This window comes from Leuresthes tenuis, unplaced genomic scaffold (assembly GCF_036924035.1).
Source record: "Leuresthes tenuis unplaced genomic scaffold, fLeuTen1.0.hap1 SCAF_6, whole genome shotgun sequence".
NCBI lineage: Eukaryota > Metazoa > Chordata > Actinopteri > Atheriniformes > Atherinopsidae > Leuresthes > Leuresthes tenuis.
Genome location: NW_027325360.1, coordinates 32,656,064 through 32,676,479, shown reverse-complemented (window position 1 = coordinate 32,676,479; position 20,416 = coordinate 32,656,064). Strand labels below are relative to the sequence as shown.

General features: G+C 42.8%; 4 non-coding genes across 4 annotated transcripts; all 4 read right to left on the bottom strand.

Moving 5' to 3' along the window:
- Positions 1-11,182: 11,182 nt before the first annotated feature.
- LOC140310377 (U2 spliceosomal RNA) lies at positions 11,183-11,366 on the bottom strand. Its single transcript, XR_011916454.1, has one exon. It is a non-coding gene; the product is annotated as a U2 spliceosomal RNA (small nuclear RNA).
- Positions 11,367-11,674: 308 nt separating this feature from the next.
- LOC140310749 (U5 spliceosomal RNA) lies at positions 11,675-11,788 on the bottom strand. Its single transcript, XR_011916791.1, has one exon. It is a non-coding gene; the product is annotated as a U5 spliceosomal RNA (small nuclear RNA).
- Positions 11,789-17,561: 5,773 nt separating this feature from the next.
- LOC140310376 (U2 spliceosomal RNA) lies at positions 17,562-17,745 on the bottom strand. The gene has a single exon (XR_011916453.1). It is a non-coding gene; the product is annotated as a U2 spliceosomal RNA (small nuclear RNA).
- Positions 17,746-18,053: 308 nt separating this feature from the next.
- On the bottom strand, positions 18,054-18,167 carry LOC140310747 (U5 spliceosomal RNA). Its single transcript, XR_011916790.1, has one exon. It is a non-coding gene; the product is annotated as a U5 spliceosomal RNA (small nuclear RNA).
- Positions 18,168-20,416: the final 2,249 nt, after the last annotated feature.

The window sequence follows — 20,416 nt, the reverse complement described above, 5'->3', positions numbered from 1 at the left end:
AAAGGTTAAATTACCCGACTGTACACAATCAAAAGAGGGAGCGGAGTTGTTCAGCTAAGAGAAGGTGTGAAAGTCCGACCTTGGTTTGTAAAAAGCGGGTAAGAAAAGGTTCGTATGCCCGAATATACACCATCAAAAGCGGAAGCGGAGGTGTTCGGCTGCAAGATATTGTGAACGTCCGACCAAAGTTTGTAAAAAGCAGTTAAGAAAAGGTTCGAATATCTAACCAAACATAAGAATGAGTCTTTTCCGCTGTAGAATGCCCGACTATAGACCATCAAATGCGGGAGCGGAGGTGTTCGGCTCTGAGTAGGTGTGAATGTCCGACCATAATTGCTGAAGAATGTGTTAGAAAAGGTAAGAATGCTGGACCATACATCATCAAAAGCGGTAGAGGTGGTGTTCGGCTGCAAAAAGGTATGACTGTTCGACTATAGTTTGTAAAAAGCGGGTAAGACAAGGTGCGAATGCCCAACAATGTATGATCAAATGAGGGAGCGGAGGTTTTCGGCTGCAAGGTCTGAATGTACAACCATAATTTGTAAAAACCGGGGAAGAAAAGGCTCGAAAGCCCGACTATACACAATCAAAAGCGGGAGCGGAGGTGTTCGGCTGCAAGTAGGTGTGAATGTTCGACCATAATTTGTAAAAAGCGGGTAAGAAAAGGTTTGAATGCCCGACTATATATTAACAAAAGCAGGAGGAGAGGTCTTCGGATAAGAGTGGGTGAGAATTTCCAACCATAATCACTAAAATGCGGTGAAAAAAAAGGTGTGAATACCCAATAGAACACTAAAAGGTGGAGCAGAAGTGTTCGGCTGCAAGAAGGTGTGACTGTTCGACTATAGTTTGTAAAAAGCGGGTAAGACAAGGTGCGAATGCCCGACTATATATTAACAAAAGCAGGAGGAGAGGTCTTCGGATAAGAGTGGGTGAGAATTTCCAACCATAATCAATAAAATGCGGTGAAAAAAAAGGTGTGAATACCCAATAGAACACTAAAAGGTGGAGCAGAAGTGTTCGGCTGCAAGAAGGTGTGACTGTTCGACTATATTTGGTGAAAAGCAGGTGAAGCAAGGTCTGAATGCCCAACCTTACATCATCAAAAACGAGATCAGAGGTGTTTGGCTGCAAGAAGGCCATAGTTTGCCAAAAGCGGGTAAGCTGCGAATGACCGACTAAATATCAACAAAAGTGGGGGCGGAGGTCTTCGGATGCAAGTGGGTGTGAATATCCCACCATACAAGTATGGTGGAGAGGAAGCTGTGAATGGCCGACCATAGTAAAAAGCGGGTGACAAAAGGTGCGAATGTCCAATCATACATGATCAAAACAGGGAGCGGAGGTGTTTGGCTGCGACAAGGTGTGTATGTCCACCCATAATTAATGAAAAGCGGGCAACAAGTAGGTTTGAATACCCATCATCAAAAGCAGGAGTGGATGTGTTCGGCTACAAGAAGGTTTGAATGTCTGACCATAGTTTGTAAAAAGCGGGTAAGGAAAGGTTCGAGTGCCCGAACATACACCATCAAAAGAGGGAGCGGAGGTGTTCCGCTGTAAGACGGTGTGAATGTCCAACAATAGTTGGTAAAAAGCGGGTAAGAAAAGGTTAAAATACCCGACTGTACACAATCAATAGCGGGAGCGGAGTTGTTCGGCTACAAGAAGGTGTGAAAGTCCGACCATGGTTTGTAAAAAGCGGGTAAGAAAAGGTGCGAATGCCCGACAATGTATGATCAAAAGAGGGAGTGGAGGTTTTCGGCTGCAAGAAGGTCTGAATGTCCAACCATAATTTGTAAAAACCGGGGAAGAAAAGGCTCGAAAGCCCGACTATACACCATCAAAAGTGGGAGCGGAGGTGTTCAGCTTCAAGACGGTCTGAATGTCCATCAATAATTGCTAGAAAACATGAAAGAAAATTTTCGAATATCAAACTGCACATGATCATAAGCAGGAGAGGAGGTGTTCAGCTGCAAGAAGGTGTGAATGTCTACCCATAATTACTGAAAAATGGGTAACAAAAGGTGCGAATGCCTAACCATACATCATCAAAAGAGGGAGCGGAGGTGTTCCGCTGTAAGACGGTGTGAATGTCCGACCATAGATGGTAAAAAACGGGTAAGAAAAGGTTAAATTACCCGACTGTACACAATCAAAAGAGGGAGCGGAGTTGTTCAGCTAAGAGAAGGTGTGAAAGTCCGACCTTGGTTTGTAAAAAGTGGGTAAGAAAAGGTTCGTATGCCCGAATATACACCATCAAAAGCGGAAGCGGAGGTGTTCAGCTGCAAGATATTTTGAACGTCCGACCAAAGTTTGTAAAAAGCAGTTAAGAAAAGGTTCGAATATCTAACCAAACATAAGAATGAGTCTTTTCCGCTGTAGAATGCCCGACTATAGACCATCAAATGCGGGAGCGGAGGTGTTCGGCTCTGAGTAAGTGTGAATGTCCGACCATAATTGCTGAAGAATGTGTTAGAAAAGGTAAGAATGCTGGACCATACGTCATCAAAAGCGGTAGAGGTGGTGTTCGGCTGCAAAAAGGTGTGACTGTTCGACTATAGTTTGTAAAAAGCGGGTAAGACAAGGTGCGAATGCCCAACAATGTATGATCAAATGAGGGAGCGGAGGTTTTCGGCTGCAAGGTCTGAATGTACAACCATAATTTGTAAAAACCGGGGAAGAAAAGGCTCGAAAGCCCGACTATACACCATCAAAAGCGGGAGCGGAGGTGTTCGGCTGCAAGTAGGTGTGAATGTTCGACCATAATTTGTAAAAAGCGGGTAAGAAAAGGTTTGAATGCCCGACTATATATTAACAAAAGCAGGAGGAGAGGTCTTCGGATAAGAGTGGGTGAGAATTTCCAACCATAATCAATAAAATGCGGTGAAAAAAAAGGTGTGAATACCCAATAGAACACTAAAAGGTGGAGCAGAAGTGTTCGGCTGCAAGAAGGTGTGACTGTTCGACTATATTTGGTGAAAAGCAGGTGAAGCAAGGTCTGAATGCCCAACCTTACATCATCAAAAACGAGATCAGAGGTGTTTGGCTGCAAGAAGGCCATAGTTTGCCAAAAGCGGGTAAGCTGCGAATGACCGACTAAATATCAACAAAAGTGGGGGCGGAGGTCTTCGGATGCAAGTGGGTGTGAATATCCCACCATACAAGTATGGTGGAGAGGAAACTGTGAATGGCCGACCATGGTAAAAAGCGGGTGAGAAAAGGTGCGAATGTCCAATCATACATGATCAAAACAGGAAGCGGAGGTGTTTGGCTGCGACAAGGTGTGTATGTCCACCCATAATTAATGAAAAGCGGGCAACAAGTAGGTTTGAATACCCATCATCAAAAGCAGGAGTGGATGTGTTCGGCTACAAGAAGGTTTGAATGTCTGACCATAGTTTGTAAAAAGCGGGTAAGAAAAGGTTCGAGTGCCCGAACATACACCATCAAAAAAGGGAGCGGAGGTGTTCCGCTGTAAGACGGTGTGAATGTCCAACAATAGTTGGTAAAAAGCGGGTAAGAAAAGGTTAAATTACCCGACTGTACACAATCAAAAGAGGGAGCGGAGTTGTTCAGGTAAGAGAAGGTGTGAAAGTCCGACCTTGGTTTGTAAAAAGCGGGTAAGAAAAGGTTCGTATGCCCGAATATACACCATCAAAAGCGGAAGCGGAGGTGTTCGGCTGCAAGATATTGTGAACGTCCGACCAAAGTTTGTAAAAAGCAGTTAAGAAAAGGTTCGAATATCTAACCAAACATAAGAATGAGTCTTTTCCGCTGTAGAATGCCCGACTATAGACCATCAAATGCGGGAGCGGAGGTGTTCGGCTCTGAGTAGGTGTGAATGTCCGACCATAATTGCTGAAGAATGTGTTAGAAAAGGTAAGAATGCTGGACCATACATCATCAAAAGCGGTAGAGGTGGTGTTCGGCTGCAAAAAGGTGTGACTGTTCTACTATAGTTTGTAAAAAGCGGGTAAGACAAGGTGCGAATGCCCGACTATATATTAACAAAAGCAGGAGGAGAAGTCTTCGGATAAGAGTGGGTGAGAATTTCCAACCATAATCAATAAAATGCGGTGAAAAAAAAGGTGTGAATACCCAATAGAACACTAAAAGGTGGAGCAGAAGTGTTCGGCTGCAAGAAGGTGTGACTGTTCGATTATATTTGGTGAAAAGCAGGTGAAGCAAGGTCTGAATGCCCAACCTTACATCATCAAAAACGAGATCAGAGGTGTTTGGCTGCAAGAAGGCCATAGTTTGCCAAAAGCGGGTAAGCTGCGAATGACCGACTAAATATCAACAAAAGTGGGGGCGGAGGTCTTCGGATGCAAGTGGGTGTGAATATCCCACCATACAAGTATGGTGGAGAGGAAGCTGTGAATGGCCGACCATAGTAAAAAGCGGGTGAGAAAAGGTGCGAATGTCCAATCATACATGATCAAAACAGGGAGCGGAGGTGTTTGGCTGCGACAAGGTGTGTATGTCCACCCATAATTAATGAAAAGCGGGCAACAAGTAGGTTTGAATACCCATCATCAAAAGCAGGAGTGGATGTGTTCGGCTACAAGAAGGTTTGAATGTCTGACCATAGTTTGTAAAAAGCGGGTAAGAAAAGGTTCGAGTGCCCGAACATACACCATCAAAAGAGGGAGCGGAGGTGTTCCGCTGTAAGACGGTGTGAATGTCCAACAATAGTTGGTAAAAAGCGGGTAAGAAAAGGTTAAAATACCCGACTGTACACAATCAATAGCGGGAGCGGAGTTGTTCGGCTACAAGAAGGTGTGAAAGTCCGACCATGGTTTGTAAAAAGCGGGTAAGAAAAGGTGTGAATGCCCGACAATGTATGATCAAAAGAGGGAGTGGAGGTTTTCGGCTGCAAGAAGGTCTGAATGTCCAACCATAATTTGTAAAAACCGGGGAAGAAAAGGCTCGAAAGCCCGACTATACACCATCAAAAGTGGGAGCGGAGGTGTTCAGCTTCAAGACGGTCTGAATGTCCATCAATAATTGCTAGAAAACATGAAAGAAAATTTTCGAATATCAAACTGCACATGATCATAAGCAGGAGAGGAGGTGTTCAGCTGCAAGAAGGTGTGAATGTCTACCCATAATTACTGAAAAATGGGTAAGAAAAGGTGCGAATGCCTAACCATACATCATCAAAAGAGGGAGCGGAGGTGTTCCGCTGTAAGACGGTGTGAATGTCCGACTATAGTTTGTAAAAAGCGGGTAAGACAAGGTGCGAATGCCCGACTATATATTAACAAAAGCAGGAGGAGAGGTCTTCGGATAAGAGTGGGTGAGAATTTCCAACCATAATCAATAAAATGCGGTGAAAAAAAAGGTGTGAATACCCAATAGAACACTAAAAGGTGGAGCAGAAGTATTCGGCTGCAAGAAGGTGTGACTGTTCGATTATATTTGGTGAAAAGCAGGTGAAGCAAGGTCTGAATGCCCAACCTTACATCATCAAAAACGAGATCAGAGGTGTTTGGCTGCAAGAAGGCCATAGTTTGCCAAAAGCGGGTAAGCTGCGAATGACCGACTAAATATCAACAAAAGTGGGGGCGGAGGTCTTCGGATGCAAGTGGGTGTGAATATCCCACCATACAAGTATGGTGGAGAGGAAGCTGTGAATGGCCGACCATAGTAAAAAGCGGGTGAGAAAAGGTGCGAATGTCCAATCATACATGATCAAAACAGGGAGCGGAGGTGTTTGGCTGCGACAAGGTGTGTATGTCCACCCATAATTAATGAAAAGCGGGCAACAAGTAGGTTTGAATACCCATCATCAAAAGCAGGAGTGGATGTGTTCGGCTACAAGAAGGTTTGAATGTCTGACCATAGTTTGTAAAAAGCGGGTAAGAAAAGGTTCGAGTGCCCGAACATACACCATCAAAAGAGGGAGCGGAGGTGTTCCGCTGTAAGACGGTGTGAATGTCCAACAATAGTTGGTAAAAAGCGGGTAAGAAAAGGTTAAAATACCCGACTGTACACAATCAATAGCGGGAGCGGAGTTGTTCGGCTACAAGAAGGTGTGAAAGTCCGACCATGGTTTGTAAAAAGCGGGTAAGAAAAGGTGCGAATGCCTGACAATGTATGATCAAAAGAGGGAGTGGAGGTTTTCGGCTGCAAGAAGGTCTGAATGTCCAACCATAATTTGTAAAAACCGGGGAAGAAAAGGCTCGAAAGCCCAACTATACACCATCAAAAGTGGGAGCGGAGGTGTTCAGCTTCAAGACGGTCTGAATGTCCATCAATAATTGCTAGAAAACATGAAAGAAAATTGTCGAATATCAAACTGCACATGATCATAAGCAGGAGAGGAGGTGTTCAGCTGCAAGAAGGTGTGAATGTCTACCCATAATTACTGAAAAATGGGTAAGAAAAGGTGCGAATGCCTAACCATACATCATCAAAAGAGGGAGCGGAGGTGTTCCGCTGTAAGACGGTGTGAATGTCCGACTATAGTTTGTAAAAAGCGGGTAAGACAAGGTGCGAATGCCCGACTATATATTAACAAAAGCAGGAGGAGAGGTCTTCGGATAAGAGTGGGTGAGAATTTCCAACCATAATCAATAAAATGCGGTGAAAAAAAAGGTGTGAATACCCAATAGAACACTAAAAGGTGGAGCAGAAGTGTTCGGCTGCAAGAAGGTGTGACTGTTCGATTATATTTGGTGAAAAGCAGGTGAAGCAAGGTGTGAATGCCCAACCTTACATCATCAAAAACGAGATCAGAGGTGTTTGGCTGCAAGAAGGCCATAGTTTGCCAAAAGCGGGTAAGCTGCGAATGACCGACTAAATATCAACAAAAGTGGGGGCGGAGGTCTTCGGATGCAAGTGGGTGTGAATATCCCACCATACAAGTATGGTGGAGAGGAAGCTTTGAATGGCCGACCATAGTAAAAAGCGGGTGAGAAAAGGTGCGAATGTCCAATCATACATGATCAAAACAGGGAGCGGAGGTGTTTGGCTGCGACAAGGTGTGTATGTCCACCCATAATTAATGAAAAGCGGGCAACAAGTAGGTTTGAATACCCATCATCAAAAGCAGGAGTGGATGTGTTCGGCTACAAGAAGGTTTGAATGTCTGACCATAGTTTGTAAAAAGCGGGTAAGAAAAGGTTCGAGTGCCCGAACATACACCATCAAAAGAGGGAGCGGAGGTGTTCCGCTGTAAGACGGTGTGAATGTCCAACAATAGTTGGTAAAAAGCGGGTAAGAAAAGGTTAAAATACCCGACTGTACACAATCAATAGCGGGAGCGGAGTTGTTCGGCTACAAGAAGGTGTGAAAGTCCGACCATGGTTTGTAAAAAGCGGGTAAGAAAAGGTGCGAATGCCCGACAATGTATGATCAAAAGAGGGAGTGGAGGTTTTCGGCTGCAAGAAGGTCTGAATGTCCAACCATAATTTGTAAAAACCGGGGAAGAAAAGGCTCGAAAGCCCGACTATACACCATCAAAAGTGGGAGCGGAGGTGTTCAGCTTCAAGACGGTCTGAATGCCCATCAATAATTGCTAGAAAACATGAAAGAAAATTTTCGAATATCAAACTGCACATGATCATAAGCAGGAGAGGAGGTGTTCAGCTGCAAGAAGGTGTGAATGTCTACCCATAATTACTGAAAAATGGGTAAGAAAAGGTGCGAATGCCTAACCATACATCATCAAAAGAGGGAGCGGAGGTGTTCCGCTGTAAGACGGTGTGAATGTCCGACCATAGATGGTAAAAAGCGGGTAAGAAAAGGTTAAATCACCCGACTGTACACAATCAAAAGAGGGAGCGGAGTTGTTCAGCTAAGAGAAGGTGTGAAAGTCCGACCTTGGTTTGTTAAAAGCAGGTAAGAAAAGGCTCGAAAGCCCGACTATACATCATCAAAAGCGGGAGCGGAGGTGTTCAGCTGCAAGAAGGTGTGAATGTTCGACTAAAGTTTGTAAAAAGCTGGTAAGACAAGGAGCGATGTCCCGACATTGTATGATCAAAAGCGGGAGCGGATGTGTCCAGCTGTGAGTAGGTGTGAATGTCCGACCATAATTGCTGAAAAATGTGTTAGAAAAGGTAAGAATACTGGACCATACATCATCAAAAGCGGGAGAGGTGGTGTTCGGCTGCAAGAAGGTGTGAAAGTCCGACAATGGTTTGTAAAAAGCGGGTAAAGAAAGGTTCGAATGCCCGAATATACATCATCAAAAGCGGAAGCGGAGGTGTTTGGATGCAAGAAGGTGTGAACGTCCGACCAAAGTTTGTAAAAAGCAGTGAAAAGCGAGAAAAAGCATTTTGTGAGTTCTGCATGATTTGGGATTTTGCTTATAAAATGCATTACTGCACTCAAACTATGTTAAAACTGATTTGTCCTTCATATTTACCATGTCTAGAAATATTTAAACAAAAAAACAACGTTGTACTTTGCAGTAAAAGAAAGAGCAAATCTAAAGTTTCAGGAATCCGAGTATAAGCCTGCTTTCATGAGTTCTGCACGATTTCGGATTTTGCTATAAAATGAATTGCTTTGCTCAAACCAAGTTAAAACTGCTTTGTCCTTCCATATTCATCAATGTCTAGATCGACTTCAACAAAGAAAAACATTGGACTTTGCAGTAGAAGAAGTTGAAATCCATCTACACATTGATAAATATGAAGGACAAAGCAGTTCCCACTTGCCCATAAGAAAATAAGCTTATTCTCGGATTCCTGATCCTTCAGTGTTGCTCTTTCTTCTACTGCAAAATACAATGTTGTTCGCAGTTCGCCATTTTTCAGTAATTATGGGTGGACATTCAGACCTTCTTGCAGCCGAAAACCTCCGCTCCTCTTTTGATCATACATTGTCGGGCATTCACACCTTGTCTTACCCGCTTTTTACAAACTTTAGTCGGACATTCAAACCTTCTTGCAGCTGAACCACCTCCGCTCCCTGTTTTGATCATATATGGTCTGGCAATAGTACCTTTTCTTACCTGTGAGTAATTATGGCTCGACATTCACACCTTTTTGCAGCCGAACACAACCTCTCCCGCTTTTGATGATATATGGTCCGGCATTCTTACCTTTTCTAACACATTTTTCAGCAATTATGGTCGGACATTCACACCTACTCACAGACGAACACCTCCGCTCCCACATTTGATAGTGTATAGTCGGGCATTCTCACCCTTTCTCATCAGCTTTTTGCAAATTATGATCTGATATTCACACCTACTTGCAGTCGAACAGCTCTGCTCCCGCTTTTGATTATGTTTGGTTGGATATTCGAACATTTTCTTAATGCTTTTTACAAACTTTGGTCGGACGTTCACACCGTCTTGCAGCCGAACACCTCCGCTTCCGCTTTTGATGGTGTATAGTCGGGCATTCGAGCCTTTTCTTACCCACCTATTACTTACTATGGTTGGACATTCAAACCTTCTTGTAGCCGAACACATCCGCTCCTGCTTTTGACGATGTATGATTTGGAATTCGCACCTTTTCTTACCCATTTTTCAGTAATTATTGGTCGTACATTCAGACCTTCTTGCACCTGAACACCTCTGCTCCCGCTTTTGATGGTGTATAGTCGGGCTTTCGAGCCTTTTCTTCCCCGATTTTTACAAATTATGGTTGGACATTCAGACCTTGCAGCCGAAAACCTCCGCTCCCTCTTTTGATCATACATTGTCGGGCATTCGCCCCTTGTCTTACAAGGTTTTTACAAACTTTAGTCAGACATTCACACCTTGCAGCTGAACCACCTCCATTCCCTGTTTTGATTATGTGTGGTCTGGAAATACTACCTTTTCTTCCCCCGTTTGTGAGTAATTATGGCTGGACATTCACACCTACTTCCAGCCGAAAAACCACCTCTCCCGCTTTTGATGATGTATTGTCCGGCATTCTAGTCTTTTCTATCACATTTTTCAGCAATTATGATCTGACATTCACACCTACTTGCAGTCGAACAGCTCTGCTCCCGCTTTTGATTATGTTCGGTTGGATATTCAAACCTTTTCTTAACTGCTTTTTACAAACTTTGGTCGGACGTTCACACCTTCTTGCAGCCGAACACCCCCGCTTCCGCTTTTGATGGTATATATTCGGGTATTCGAACCTTCTCTTACCTGCTTTTTACAAACCATGGTTGGACTTTCATACCTTCTTGTAGCTGAACAACTCCACTCCTGCTTTTGATGATTTATGGTTGGACATTCGCATCTTTTCCTACCCATTTTTCAGTAATTATGGGTGGATATTCACATCTTCTTGCAGCTGAACACCTCCTCTCCCACTTATGATCATGTGTGGTTTGATTTTCGAAAATTTTCTTTCAAGTTTTCTAGCAATTATTGATGGACATTTAGACCTTCTTGCAGCTGAACACCACCTGTCCCGATTTTGATTATGTATGGACCGGCATTTTTACCTTTTCTAACACATTTCTAAATTGAGAAAGGAAATTATTTTAGAGGAAGCACTAGAGTTTAGATCCCACATTTGTTGATAGGCATTCATTTATTTCTTCACTTCTGATAAAAATGATAAGACTGACCTAAAGAATTGGAGGCCCATCACACTTTTAAACTTTGACTGTAAACTTTTTAGCAAGGTTTTAACGACACGGATGTCCTCTGTTTTAGAGGAGGTAATTCACCCAGACCAGGCTTGTGCCATCTCAGAGAGACAACTCACCGACAGCCTCGTACTGATTCGAGACATCATTGATTACGCTAGAGACAGAAACACCCGGCTTGTCATCTTAAATTTAGACTTTGAAAAAGCTTTTGATCGGGTCTCGCATCAATATCTCTTTCAGGTGTTGCAGCCATCGAATAGGGCCCGATTGTTCCTACTTGGTGAGATTTGCTTGGTTGAGACGCTTGCTCCCCCCCCTTGCTCCTCGGCTGACCAAGTAGGAACAATCGGGCCCTATTCGATGGCTGCCTTGTCTTTTACTCTGTGCAAAAGACAAGGCAGCCAAAAACACTACGGGAACACCGTATTGAGGCTTTGTTCTGACCACTCATTCGGTGTCGCGTTTCTTTCAAGCAATTCTCCCGGTTAGCCCACACTCGGCTCGCTCCCAGAGCTGTGTTAAAGTCTACTTCGCATTCACTCTCTTTTCTCAGCAGATTAAAAGAAAGTTTCATCTTGGGCTCCCTGAAACTTCCATCCTGCACCGCTGTTTGCTTTTTCACAAGAGCAGAGAAGAGCGCACCGTTCCCAGCGGCACTGCAGTACTGGGTCGATGCTTGGAGTGAACGGAGCAAGCTTCTTTTTCAACTCCTATTCTTAAAAATCCGTTTAATATGTAGTCCTCGTATAGAGGACATATTGAACTGATAAGAACAGATACTACACTTGATCTTAGCCAAAAGGCCGAGAAGCGATAACTGTCCACTGTTTCAGGTCCGAGGGCCCTTGCTGGCACAATGCGCACTTGTAGCAGTGTTCTTTTTATGGCCATAGGTGGCCAGAGTTTCACGTTTCACCTCCGCCCACCCGCTGCACTGAGCACTCTTCAGCCCTTTTAAATAGTATAACTTTGCACTCCCGCATGCTCCAGCAAGCACCATTCAAGCAACAACTTTGCACTCCAGCTTCGAACATCGGCACAGTCGCAACAAGTAAGGCGACTCTACTCAGAGAAGTCACTCTGCACAGTAAGAAGATTTCTTTTGCACAGACAGAAAGGGCTTCACCCGCAAAGGTAAAGCCTGCCAAAAATAGAAACAACTCATTAGTGCTGCTCTCCACGAAAGTCTTTAGTAAAAGGCGAAAGACTTGTATGTTATGAAGAGAAACCAGAGTACGATTATCCGTCACTGCGGGAGCAGGGCATCAGGCTAGTTGCCATAGCCACCTTCCCCATGGTGAGCGTTGCTTGGTTGAAACGCTTGCCCCTGTGCAATCGACAAGGCAGCAACAAAAACACCACGGGAACACCGTATTGAGGCTTTGTTCTGACCGCTCATTCGGTGTCGCGTTTCTTTCAAGCAATTCTCCCGGTTAGCCCACACTCGGCTCGCTCCCAGAGCCGTGTTAAAGTCTACTTCGCATTCACTCTCTTTTCTCAGCAGACTCTTGGGATTTTATCTATAAAATGAATTCCTTCACTCAAACTATGTTAAAACTGCTTTGTCCTTCATATTTACCATGTCTAGAAAGATTTAAACAAAAAAAAAACAACGTTGTACTTTGCAGTAAAAGAAAGAGCAAATCTAAAGTTTCAGGAATCCGAGAATAAGCTTACTTTCATGAGTTCTTCACGATTTCGGATTTTGCTATAAAAGGAATTCCTTCACTCAAACTAAATTAAAACTGCTAAACGGCTAATCTGTTACATGTAAGGCAGATGTCAAATTCACCGAAATAGGATCTAAGGGTATTCGGCCAATCGAGCTGTAGCAGCTTTGGTAAAAGAGTATAAGTTGAAGAGTTTGTGAATAAAGGTGTGCGCACACATATTGAGCTGTAGGAAAATAGGCAGGGAGCAATGCCGGCTGGGGTATATGTTCTTGTATGTTGTCTGACTGTTTGATTTGAATGTGTTGTGTAAGTGTCCTGTTGAATGTTACATGTTTGGGCTTTGACACTTCACTGTGGTTGTTAACTGTGTGGTGTGTCCTGAAATGTTATATGTTTGGGCTGTGTGACATGCTTAATGCTTGTCAGTAGCTACCCACTTATTCATATATAGCAACTGACAACATAAGAAGTCTGGACATACTTTGATAGTAGTTGTAGAAGTATCCTTATTGATAATAGATAAACTAATTCATAGTGATAGAACAGTAGATGAACAGGTGCCTGCACATGTCTCACGAAAATAAAATGGGTGTATGATTGCTGACGGCAGAGCAATACTGCCAAACTTATGAGTTCTTGTGGCAAACTTGATTCAGTGTCTTGACGTGTATACGCTGTTTCGCTGACTTGATTGTCACAAGAAACAAAGTGTGTTTGATAAGATCCGACCATTTTATTACGGGAGGATCAGTATGTATGGATTCTGATGTGACTGATAAACCCATTCGTATCGTAAGCATAATCTAATACGTGAGAAAACGCCCTGGCACACAATCAAAAAAAAAAAGAGAGAGCGGTTTTGTGTCCCCACAGTCCATAATGTAGAAAAGAGAGAAAAAAGCCTTTCTGATTTGGTGTGTGTGCTCACAGTGCAGAGTGTAGAGAAAAGAGAGAAAAGAAAGCCGTTTTGGTGTCACGGGTGTTGTGACTTACACACACACATTTCTGAATTGAGAAAGGAAATTATTTTAGAGGAAGCACTAGAGTTTAGATCCCACATTTGTTGATAGGCATTCATTTATTTCTTCACTTCTGATGAAGTTTCAACAATAAACAACAATGTATTATTATTATGAGAAAGAACCAGACTCATTCTTCAGGAATCTGAAAATAAGCTCTATTTTACGAGTTATGCACGAATTCGGATTCTCCTATAAAACGAATTCCTTAACTCTAACCAAGTTAAGACTGCTTTGTCCTTCATATTTATTCATGTCTAATCAAGTTTCAACGATAAACAACGTTGTACTTTGTAGAATGAGAAAGAACTTCTTCAGCAATAAGCATCTCTCGACATATGACGAAATACAGATTTGAGAAAAAACAACTTAATCTTAAGCAATCAGTAGGGTAAGAAAGGGTAAGAAAAGGTGCAAATGCCAACCATACATCACTAAAAGGTGGAGCGGAAGTATTCGGCTGCAAGTAGGTGCGAATGCCTGACAATGTATGATCAAAAGAGGGAGCGGAGGTTTTCGGCTGCAAGGTCTGAATGTCCAACCATAATTTGTAAAAACCGGGGAAGAAAAGGCTCGAAAGCCCGACTATACACCATCAAAAGTGGGAGCGGAGGTGTTCAGCTTCAAGACGGTCTGAATGTCCATCAATAATTGCTAGAAAACATGAAAGAAAATTTTCGAATATCAAACTGCACATGATCATAAGCAGGAGAGGAGGTGTTCAGCTGCAAGAAGGTGTGAATGTCTACCCATAATTACTGAAAAATGGGTAAGAAAAGGTGCGAATGCCTAACCATACATCATCAAAAGAGGGAGCGGAGGTGTTCCGCTGTAAGACGGTGTGAATGTCCGACCATAGATGGTAAAAAGCGGGTAAGAAAAGGTTAAATCACCCGACTGTACACAATCAAAAGAGGGAGCGGAGTTGTTCAGCTAAGAGAAGGTGTGAAAGTCCGACCTTGGTTTGTTAAAAGCGGGTAAGAAAAGGCTCGAAAGCCCGACTATACATCATCAAAAGCGGGAGCGGAGGTGTTCAGCTGCAAGAAGGTGTGAATGTTCGACTAAAGTTTGTAAAAAGCTGGTAAGACAAGGAGCGATGTCCCAACATTGTATGATCAAAAGCGGGAGCGGAGGTGTCCAGCTGTGAGTAGGTGTGAATGTCCGACCATAATTGCTGAAAAATGTGTTAGAAAAGGTAAGAATACTGGACCATACATCATCAAAAGCGGGAGAGGTGGTGTTCGGCTGCAAGAAGGTGTGAAAGTCCGACAATGGTTTGTAAAAAGCGGGTAAAGAAAGGTTCGAATGCCCGAATATACATCATCAAAAGCGGAAGCGGAGGTGTTTGGATGCAAGAAGGTGTGAACGTCCGACCAAAGTTTGTAAAAAGCAGTGAAAAGCGAGAAAAAGCATTTTGTGAGTTCTGCATGATTTGGGATTTTGCTTATAAAATGCATTACTGCACTCAAACTATGTTAAAACTGATTTGTCCTTCATATTTACCATGTCTAGAAATATTTAAACAAAAAAACAACGTTGTACTTTGCAGTAAAAGAAAGAGCAAATCTAAAGTTTCAGGAATCCGAGTATAAGCCTGCTTTCATGAGTTCTGCACGATTTCGGATTTTGCTATAAAATGAATTGCTTTGCTCAAACCAAGTTAAAACTGCTTTGTCCTTCCATATTCATCAATGTCTAGATCGACTTCAACAAAGAAAAACATTGGACTTTGCAGTAGAAGAAGTTGAAATCCATCTACACATTGATAAATATGAAGGACAAAGCAGTTCCCACTTGCCCATAAGAAAATAAGCTTATTCTCGGATTCCTGATCCTTCAGTGTTGCTCTTTCTTCTACTGCAAAATACAATGTTGTTCGCAGTTCGCCATTTTTCAGTAATTATGGGTGGACATTCAGACCTTCTTGCAGCCGAAAACCTCCGCTCCTCTTTTGATCATACATTGTCGGGCATTCACACCTTGTCTTACCCGCTTTTTACAAACTTTAGTCGGACATTCAAACCTTCTTGCAGCTGAACCACCTCCGCTCCCTGTTTTGATCATATATGGTCTGGCAATAGTACCTTTTCTTACCTGTTTGTGAGTAATTATGGCTCGACATTCACACCTTTTTGCAGCCGAACACAACCTCTCCCGCTTTTGATGATATATGGTCCGGCATTCTTACCTTTTCTAACACATTTTTCAGCAATTATGGTCAGACATTCACACCTACTCACAGACGAACACCTCCGCTCCCACATTTGATAGTGTATAGTCGGGCATTCTCACCCTTTCTCATCAGCTTTTTGCAAATTATGATCTGATATTCACACCTACTTGCAGTCGAACAGCTCTGCTCCCGCTTTTGATTATGTTTGGTTGGATATTCGAACATTTTCTTAATGCTTTTTACAAACTTTGGTCGGACGTTCACACCGTCTTGCAGCCGAACACCTCCGCTTCCGCTTTTGATGGTGTATAGTCGGGCATTCGAGCCTTTTCTTACCCACCTATTACTTACTATGGTTGGACATTCAAACCTTCTTGTAGCCGAACACATCCGCTCCTGCTTTTGACGATGTATGATTTGGAATTCGCACCTTTTCTTACCCATTTTTCAGTAATTATTGGTCGTACATTCAGACCTTCTTGCACCTGAACACCTCTGCTCCCGCTTTTGATGGTGTATAGTCGGGCTTTCGAGCCTTTTCTTCCCCGATTTTTACAAATTATGGTTGGACATTCAGACCTTGCAGCCGAAAACCTCCGCTCCCTCTTTTGATCATACATTGTCGGGCATTCGCCCCTTGTCTTACAAGGTTTTTACAAACTTTAGTCAGACATTCACACCTTGCAGCTGAACCACCTCCATTCCCTGTTTTGATCATGTGTGGTCTGGAAATACTACCTTTTCTTCCCCCGTTTGTGAGTAATTATGGCTGGACATTCACACCTACTTCCAGCCGAAAAACCACCTCTCCCGCTTTTGATGATGTATTGTCCGGCATTCTAGTCTTTTCTATCACATTTTTCAGCAATTATGATCTGACATTCACACCTACTTGCAGTCGAACAGCTCTGCTCCCGCTTTTGATTATGTTCGGTTGGATATTCAAACCTTTTCTTAACTGCTTTTTACAAACTTTGGTCGGACGTTCACACCTTCTTGCAGCCGAACACCCCCGCTTCCGCTTTTGATGGTATATATTCGGGTATTCGAACCTTCTCTTACCTGCTTTTTACAAACCATGGTTGGACTTTCATACCTTCTTGTAGCTGAACAACTCCACTCCTGCTTTTGATGATTTATGGTTGGACATTCGCATCTTTTCCTACCCATTTTTCAGTAATTATGGGTGGATATTCACATCTTCTTGCAGCTGAACACCTCCTCTCCCACTTATGATCATGTGTGGTTTGATTTTCGAAAATTTTCTTTCAAGTTTTCTAGCAATTATTGATGGACATTTAGACCTTCTTGCAGCTGAACACCACCTGTCCCGATTTTGATTATGTATGGACCGGCATTTTTACCTTTTCTAACACATTTCTAAATTGAGAAAGGAAATTATTTTAGAGGAAGCACTAGAGTTTAGATCCCACATTTGTTGATAGGCATTCATTTATTTCTTCACTTCTGATAAAAATGATAAGACTGACCTAAAGAATTGGAGGCCCATCACACTTTTAAACTTTGACTGTAAACTTTTTAGCAAGGTTTTAACGACACGGATGTCCTCTGTTTTAGAGGAGGTAATTCACCCAGACCAGGCTTGTGCCATCTCAGAGAGACAACTCACCGACAGCCTCGTACTGATTCGAGACATCATTGATTACGCTAGAGACAGAAACACCCGGCTTGTCATCTTAAATTTAGACTTTGAAAAAGCTTTTGATCGGGTCTCGCATCAATATCTCTTTCAGGTGTTGCAGCCATCGAATAGGGCCCGATTGTTCCTACTTGGTGAGATTTGCTTGGTTGAGACGCTTGCTCCCCCCCCTTGCTCCTCGGCTGACCAAGTAGGAACAATCGGGCCCTATTCGATGGCTGCCTTGTCTTTTACTCTGTGCAAAAGACAAGGCAGCCACAAACACTACGGGAACACCGTATTGAGGCTTTGTTCTGACCACTCATTCGGTGTCGCGTTTCTTTCAAGCAATTCTCCCGGTTAGCCCACACTCGGCTCGCTCCCAGAGCTGTGTTAAAGTCTACTTCGCATTCACTCTCTTTTCTCAGCAGATTAAAAGAAAGTTTCATCTTGGGCTCCCTGAAACTTCCATCCTGCACCGCTGTTTGCTTTTTCACAAGAGCAGAGAAGAGCGCACCGTTCCCAGCGGCACTGCAGTACTGGGTCGATGCTTGGAGTGAACGGAGCAAGCTTCTTTTTCAACTCCTATTCTTAAAAATCCGTTTAATATGTAGTCCTCGTATAGAGGACATATTGAACTGATAAGAACAGATACTACACTTGATCTTAGCCAAAAGGCCGAGAAGCGATAACTGTCCACTGTTTCAGGTCCGAGGGCCCTTGCTGGCACAATGCGCACTTGTAGCAGTGTTCTTTTTATGGCCATAGGTGGCCAGAGTGTCACGTTTCACCTCCGCCCACCCGCTGCACTGAGCACTCTTCAGCCCTTTTAAATAGTATAACTTTGCACTCCCGCATGCTCCAGCAAGCACCATTCAAGCAACAACTTTGCACTCCAGCTTCGAACATCGGCACAGTCGCAACAAGTAAGGCGACTCTACTCAGAGAAGTCACTCTGCACAGTAAGAAGATTTCTTTTGCACAGACAGAAAGGGCTTCACCCGCAAAGGTAAAGCCTGCCAAAAATAGAAACAACTCATTAGTGCTGCTCTCCACGAAAGTCTTTAGTAAAAGGCGAAAGACTTGTATGTTATGAAGAGAAACCAGAGTACGATTATCCGTCACTGCGGGAGCAGGGCATCAGGCTAGTTGCCATAGCCACCTTCCCCATGGTGAGCGTTGCTTGGTTGAAACGCTTGCCCCTGTGCAATCGACAAGGCAGCAACAAAAACACCACGGGAACACCGTATTGAGGCTTTGTTCTGACCGCTCATTCGGTGTCGCGTTTCTTTCAAGCAATTCTCCCGGTTAGCCCACACTCGGCTCGCTCCCAGAGCCGTGTTAAAGTCTACTTCGCATTCACTCTCTTTTCTCAGCAGACTCTTGGGATTTTATCTATAAAATGAATTCCTTCACTCAAACTATGTTAAAACTGCTTTGTCCTTCATATTTACCATGTCTAGAAAGATTTAAACAAAAAAAAAACAACGTTGTACTTTGCAGTAAAAGAAAGAGCAAATCTAAAGTTTCAGGAATCCGAGAATAAGCTTACTTTCATGAGTTCTTCACGATTTCGGATTTTGCTATAAAATGAATTCCTTCACTCAAACTAAATTAAAACTGCTAAACGGCTAATCTGTTACATGTAAGGCAGATGTCAAATTCACCGAAATAGGATCTAAGGGTATTCGGCCAATCGAGCTGTAGCAGCTTTGGTAAAAGAGTATAAGTTGAAGAGTTTGTGAATAAAGGTGTGCGCACACATATTGAGCTGTAGGAAAATAGGCAGGGAGCAATGCCGGCTGGGGTATATGTTCTTGTATGTTGTCTGACTGTTTGATTTGAATGTGTTGTGTAAGTGTCCTGTTGAATGTTACATGTTTGGGCTTTGACACTTCACTGTGGTTGTTAACTGTGTGGTGTGTCCTGAAATGTTATATGTTTGGGCTGTGTGACATGCTTAATGCTTGTCAGTAGCTACCCACTTATTCATATATAGCAACTGACAACATAAGAAGTCTGGACATACTTTGATAGTAGTTGTAGAAGTATCCTTATTGATAATAGATAAACTAATTCATAGTGATAGAACAGTAGATGAACAGGTGCCTGCACATGTCTCACGAAAATAAAATGGGTGTATGATTGCTGACGGCAGAGCAATACTGCCAAACTTATGAGTTCTTGTGGCAAACTTGATTCAGTGTCTTGACGTGTATACGCTGTTTCGCTGACTTGATTGTCACAAGAAACAAAGTGTGTTTGATAAGATCCGACCATTTTATTACGGGAGGATCAGTATGTATGGATTCTGATGTGACTGATAAACCCATTCGTATCGTAAGCATAATCTAATACGTGAGAAAACGCCCTGGCACACAATCAAAAAAAAAAAGAGAGAGCGGTTTTGTGTCCCTACAGTCCATAATGTAGAAAAGAGAGAAAAAAGCCTTTCTGATTTGGTGTGTGTGCTCACAGTGCAGAGTGTAGAGAAAAGAGAGAAAAGAAAGCCGTTTTGGTGTCACGGGTGTTGTGACTTACACACACACATTTCTGAATTGAGAAAGGAAATTATTTTAGAGGAAGCACTAGAGTTTAGATCCCACATTTGTTGATAGGCATTCATTTATTTCTTCACTTCTGATGAAGTTTCAACAATAAACAACAATGTATTATTATTATGAGAAAGAACCAGACTCATTCTTCAGGAATCTGAAAATAAGCTCTATTTTACGAGTTATGCACGAATTCGGATTCTCCTATAAAACGAATTCCTTAACTCTAACCAAGTTAAGACTGCTTTGTCCTTCATATTTATTCATGTCTAATCAAGTTTCAACGATAAACAACGTTGTACTTTGTAGAATGAGAAAGAACTTCTTCAGCAATAAGCATCTCTCGACATATGACGAAATACAGATTTGAGAAAAAACAACTTAATCTTAAGCAATCAGTAGGGTAAGAAAGGGTAAGAAAAGGTGCAAATGCCAACCATACATCACTAAAAGGTGGAGCGGAAGTATTCGGCTGCAAGTAGGTGCGAATGCCTGACAATGTATGATCAAAAGAGGGAGCGGAGGTTTTCGCTGACTTGATTGTCACAAGAAACAAAGTGTGTTTGATAAGATCCGACCATTTTATTACGGGAGGATCAGTATGTATGGATTCTGATGTGACTGATAAACCCATTCGTATCGTAAGCATAATCTAATACGTGAGAAAACGCCCTGGCACACAATCAAAAAAAAAAAGAGAGAGCGGTTTTGTGTCCCCACAGTCCATAATGTAGAAAAGAGAGAAAAAAGCCTTTCTGATTTGGTGTGTGTGCTCACAGTGCAGAGTGTAGAGAAAAGAGAGAAAA